Source organism: Desmodus rotundus, chromosome 8 (genome assembly GCF_022682495.2).
Source record: "Desmodus rotundus isolate HL8 chromosome 8, HLdesRot8A.1, whole genome shotgun sequence".
In the NCBI taxonomy this organism is placed as follows: domain Eukaryota; kingdom Metazoa; phylum Chordata; class Mammalia; order Chiroptera; family Phyllostomidae; genus Desmodus; species Desmodus rotundus.
In genome coordinates, this window is record NC_071394.1 from 51,238,500 (window position 1) to 51,244,499 (window position 6,000).

Consider the following 6,000-nt stretch of genomic DNA (forward strand, 5'->3'; position numbering starts at 1 on the left):
ATCCTGATAGTTCATCTCCTCCCTTTTCTGCTTTTTTTTCTCCCTAGCCTATGTCTGCTATCCCATATTTCTCCTGAATGAATGAGCACAGGGATATGGCTTGGTTTGTTCACTGTCCCACATTTCTAGAGCCATGCCTGGCACATAATAGGTACATGATAAATCCCTGTCAAAACTTGTTGATAGCCGGATGTTTTTTTTAAAAGAAGTTCAGTGACTTATTCATGTCCCATCATGCATTTTCTTCTTCTAGAAATATCCTTATACATTCTGTAAATGCTCAAGTCCCTTCAGTATATTTCTTTCAAATTAATTGTTTCTATACAGGAATCCAATTTTCTTTCTTTCATAAGGCAAGAAAACTTTCACATGTTCTTACATTCCTCACAGTAACTGGTTCAATGGTCTGTGATACATAAATAATTCTAGGAATGAATGTGTGTGGAAAGGAACTGCTAGATTTTCACTTTAGTTTTTTGAACCAGTATTTTCTGTAGTACACAAGAAAAAGCTTAATTGGGGCTAGAGAATAGAATTAACCAATTGAGAAAATTTTATTAACCAATCCTTGTTTTGAAAACATTCAAAGATTACACACATTTGCAAGGTAAAGCATATAGCAGGTACTCAAACCCTTGCTAAATGCATGAGATTCTCAAAATTAAAAGCCAAATAAAAGCTCTTCTCAAGCTTACATAATAACAATTCAGGTTCAAAAGTGTGGCTTTTCAAGAACAAAGGTCTTGTGTCCTCTGTCCTTTGGACTTTATGAATTTGATTTACTAAAAATCAATCTGCCAGGCGTTTTAACTGTGTTTGTTAGCAAGGGCTAGAAAAATTTTCTCAAAGAAAAGAGTAGTACACTTCATTGTCTTCCCTGTCATCCAATAACATAAAAGAACTAGGCCAATCAGTAATACTAACTTTAACATAAAAGTTTCAAAATAGACGAAATAAAATCATTTTTAAAAAGCTAAATATCTTCACACCCTTCGCAATGGTCTGATTATAAACAACTCCCCGCCCAAAATTACAGCAACCACCTTCCTCAACTGTCCTTCTGCTTCTCGTAGTAATATCAAAATTGGAAGGCCTCTTTTTGTATCAAATATCGAAATACAATACTGAGATTCTCAATTAAACCCTGATTTGTCTTCTTCAATAAAAAAGTCTCCTCCTAAATTGCTAACCTTCCAAACCTTCAGATAAACCATACAAGCACCATCAACGCACAAAAAAACCTGGTTAGCAATAATAAAGTGGCTAACGACACAGGTACATTTTCATATGGGCCAAATCACTGTTCTATATATAGTAGACTTAAGGCGAACATTCCTCTGTAGCTGAATGTCTGGTAGTAACGTGACTCGTTATCAACAGTAAGCACATTAGTGTTCCTTTGCACTCAGGCCCACATTACTTTGTGGTATGACCGCACTTTAAAGAGTCAAGACAGAAAAAAATGAGATGAAACTACAAACAATAAACATGAAAACTGTAAAGATATTTTGATTAGTTGCCATTTCTCGTGTTTCTACCAAGGAAGTTATGAAATCCGAATACACAATCCTAAATCTATCAGTGGGGCGGGCGGAGGCTGAGTCATTCCTAGGAGTAACTTTATACCGATCCTCGCACTCCAGGGTTGGGACAAAGACATCTCTCCGTTTCTCCTACTATACGCTTCGTTCGGCCTCGGCCCAATTCCATTCTCCGGTTTCTCAAGTCAAAGACACCATTAGGGCTGAGCCCGGCAGTGGTGACGAGTGAGGACGCGCCTCGGTAGTTCACGCGTCTCTCCCTCTCGGCCACTCCCGCAAGTCGGCCGGGGGCGCGTACAGGCAGGCATCCTGGGAGCTCCTTCCGAGGAAGCCCCAAGCAGGCCTGGACAGGGCGAGCCCACCTCACACCTCCCGCAGCCCAGTGGGGCTTCGATGGGAGCCGCAGGTCTCCACAGGGTCTGTAGTGTTAGGGAGGCGAGCCCAAGGCAACACCTGCAGCGACCGGATGCGCTGGGCCCGCGGGTTCACACACCTGCGCGCGGGTGGCGCTCCGGTACTACCGGGACCCCAAAGCCCCGGGCCCACTGTGCCGGGGCTCGCTGAGAGGTCGCGGAGCCAGAGGAGGGAAGAGGGCACGGGCGGCGACGGCACCTACCTGGCAGCACCTCCTTCCCCGCCGGCGGCAGCAGCAGAGCCGGCAGCCCCTGGCACCATCTTCCGCCGCCGCGGAGGACGAGGCGACGGCTACCAACCTTCCATCCGGCACCGCCACTGACACAATCACCGGTGTCCGGGTGCCAACCGCAGCCCCGAACTCCGGACAGGAGGGAGGGGTCCGGGCGGAGAAGGGACGCGGTCAGGCCCCTCGGCTCTGGGTCAGGGGCCGGGGGATAAGGGGCCGCGGCCGGTCAGAGCCGAGGGGCCGAGGCGACGAGAAGACCCTGAGGCAGCGCCGAAGACTCGGCAGGGCCGCGGACACGGCCGCGGCAGGGTTTGTTATTGTCGACTCCGTCCCTTCCTCCGCGGAGCATGCCGGGAATCAGCAGGCGGGGCGGAGGGGGGAGGGAGAGGGGCGGTCCCGGAGGCGCAGGGAGGCGACGCGCAGGTCCGGAAGTCGGCCGCCAGCCGGGAACAGGGACGACCCCGCCTCCAGTTTTTATCCAGCGGCCTGCGCCTTGGTGGTCGTGTCCCGACACGCCGAGACAGTGCTGGAGCGTTCAGTTTCGGTGCTTTCCGCGGTCCAGGCACTTACTACCACAAGGTGAACTTGACCTTCTTTGCTACAGAGAGTTGGCCTGAACTAGGTCGACCCTGCCGAATTTTGGATTAGCTCCAGGTAAAAGAGCTCGTCTCTCTCAGCCTGTGGAGGAGGAGCGGCGCCAGCCGAGGGTGGGGTACTAGCCTCCTGACTCCGGGGCTTACTGCACACGGGCCTAGGTGTGTTAAGAGGATGAGGTGCCAGGAGGGCTGTCGTCCCGCCGGGCTGACTGCCGCCGCCACTACCGCCCCCAGCTAGACCGCCGGGACTGCAAGCGCTGACAGGCGTCTGGGAGTTAAATGTGGCGGCACAATTTTTCTCAGACCAGGTAAGGAAAAGAAAACATCTAAGAGAACAGAGATTTAAGGCCTGGTCGATTGGAATGAAGATGAAAGTGTGACGCCACAACCACAGTTGTCAGCTTTATAAATACTGAGTTCTCTAAGTGAGATAGCACAGAGTATTGCAATAGATGGGAAACAGTTTCAGGGGAGTCCTAATTTTGAGAAGATAGGCATTCGCAGGCAATGACTTGAAGCCATGGCTTAAGTATTAAAATTTGAGGAACAGAAGTTACATGTATAAAAATTATATAATATTTTAAATTTTTGTTATATCCAGGGAATGTCTGGTATGAGGAAAGCTTGGAGGTGTTACCGCTAAGTTATCAGAGGGCTTTTGACTTGTGTTTTATAAAAGTGGGTATTATCACCTTTTTCAAGGCACCAAACAGAACAAATATTATTAAAAAGTAAATTGTGCAATTCTTCATGTCATGATGGAAAATGATTTTAAAAAGAAAAAACAGAAAAACATTGAACTGACTGGTAATCATTAAGGATTTTCAATTTTCATCACACTGACCTGGTATCTGAAAGTTATGTGTGAGAAGGGCTTATTGTTTTTACCACTTCGTTTTTAATTTTACACTCCTGTATATCCCAGAGAGATCTTGTCTTTGGTAAGTCATTTTACCTCAGTATTTTTTTAAGCTGCAATTTTATTACACCACTCCAACAAGATATAGCAAAGAAGTAAAAATTAAGGCACTAAAATGTTGTTATGCCTCGGGGGAAGAGTATGAACTGATTTTGTTAGGCATAGCATAGTAATCAGCATACAGAAAATAACGTGGTGAGAAAGGATTTGACCAGAAAATTGATAAGCAAAATACAGCGATATTAGGCCTATAGAGGATATGTTGGTGTGCCCGGGCCAGTGTGTCTAGGTTAGTTGGGTGACACCCAGAAAACCAAAAGGTCCTGGGTTTGATTCCTGGTCAGGGCTCATGCCTAGGTTGTGGGTTCGGTCCCATTGGGCTGAGTGTGGAAGGCAACCAATGAATGTTTCTCTCCCTCTCTTCTTCCCTTCCCCTCAGGAAAAAATGATGGCTTCCCCCATTAAAAATAATAGTAATGGTGCTTGACTGTCCTCTTAGTTATCAATGACATTCATCATTACACATACAACTTGGGATGTAAAAGCATCTCTGGGATATGTCAATGATAATGTATTATTATATAATAAAATGTTTTTAATGTAATTTGTCTCTCCTGTTTCTTTCTTTGGGGAAAAAAAAAATTCTTCTTCTTCTCTCTTAGAGGCTGGAAGCAATGATCAGAAGTGATTGGTTCATGACTTACAAATTCACACCTCCAGAGTGTAAATTTTCAGAGTTTATATGCATCTCAAGTTCTTTCCCAGTGATAAGTGAAAACATATAAACATTTTTTAATATATATGCAGGAAGCTAGAGGAAGTACCAATACAGGTTACTAAAACCACATGTGTCCATAATAATGTGTCAACAAGTGATGTTTTCCTTCAAACAAGGGTATTGAAAATAAGAACATGCAAAAAACCCTCCTGTAGCATTACTTCTCAGCCAAGATTCTTGATAGGAAGTCCTCAATGCAGTCTCATTTTCACTTACTGTGCTTTTCTCACTAAAATTACACATCATTAGAAACCTCCAAGTTACTGCGTTAAATGGAAAATGCTGAGACTTTCGAACATTGTAAAGCATTTGTCATTTTAAATTACTTAATCTTTTTATCTCCCCTTTTTGTAGTGTCTCTTTCTTGGTATTCCTTTCCTTTAGTCTTCTTCCAAATTCTCAAGTAATTATAATACAGTGTAAATGATACAAATATAAGGTACTATAGGAGAATAGACAAGTGAGACCTAATCTTATCTTCATCCCATTGTTTTGTAATAAATCATTTAGATTCTTTGATTTACAGTGAGGGCAAAAGAAAGTAGTTGTCTTTCGGGGGCATATATAGGGATTATATAGAGTTTACTGCTAAACACACTAAGCATTTCCTTTAAATTCATTTCAATCACTAAAATCTTTTTCCTTCAGGTCTCGACTTAAGTGTCACTTTCTCATGGAATTCTTCCATAACATATCCATGGTTCCCCTAGATTCTTTTATCTTTTAAGTATCTGTCTAACCTGAAATGGAAGTCCTTTTTAAACACAGGAACTGGTTTCCCAGTATCTGTGTAGGTAGTATATACACAAACCTTTGTTGACAATGCCCTATACCTTTTTCAGACCCTCAATTTATAGCACAACTCACCTCCCAACTAGACTCTGTTATTTATTCCATCCAAAACCAATCTGATCATGTCTCTTCCCTGCCTGACAACCTTCCCTGGTCTTATTTTGTATATTAGATACAATTTAAATGTATTAACACATATATGAATCTCTTTATTAGGTCCCAATCTATCTCTGCAATTATACAGGGGTGGGCAAAAGTAGATTTACAGTTGTGAGTACACAAACAAGTTTATTCTTGTACGTTAAATACTATTTCCCATACAAACAACTGTAAGCCTACTTTTGCCAACCCTCTGTATCTTTCAGCACTTTTCCCCTTTATATGTGCCTTGTATGAGTTTCCTCATCCATTAGTGTGTCCTTCCCCTCTTGTTCACCTTTCAGAGTCATCCCTTAAAACTGATCTTGGACACCAGCCAACTTCCAAATGCTAGAGAATATAGTGATTACTCACCCTTTTACTACCTCTGTTCCATATTACACTACTATAAATTTTTGTCTCCCCTCTTAAGTCTGAAACCCATTAGATTAGGAATTATAAATTACCCGTTTTTAAGTTCTTAGAACTTTATAGAGAGCTTGTCACATAGTTAGCAATGAATAAACTGTTAATAAATTCTGCAAATATTGAGAGCCTACTAGGTAAGTTACTGTGGGAAATTACTGCCCTCA

The 6,000-nt window shown here is 43.1% G+C and overlaps 1 protein-coding gene across 5 annotated transcripts in view; it reads right to left on the minus strand.

Moving 5' to 3' along the window:
• Window positions 1–2,532, minus strand: part of RB1CC1 (RB1 inducible coiled-coil 1) — a 96,505-nt gene extending 93,973 nt beyond the window's left edge. For all 5 annotated transcript variants that reach the window (XM_024578314.3, XM_024578313.3, XM_024578311.3 and 2 more), the window contains exon 1: window positions 2,158–2,532. The gene's annotated coding sequence lies outside the window, so the exon portion shown is untranslated. The remainder of the gene's footprint in view (window positions 1–2,157) is intronic.
• Between the last annotated feature and the right edge of the window lie 3,468 nt (window positions 2,533–6,000).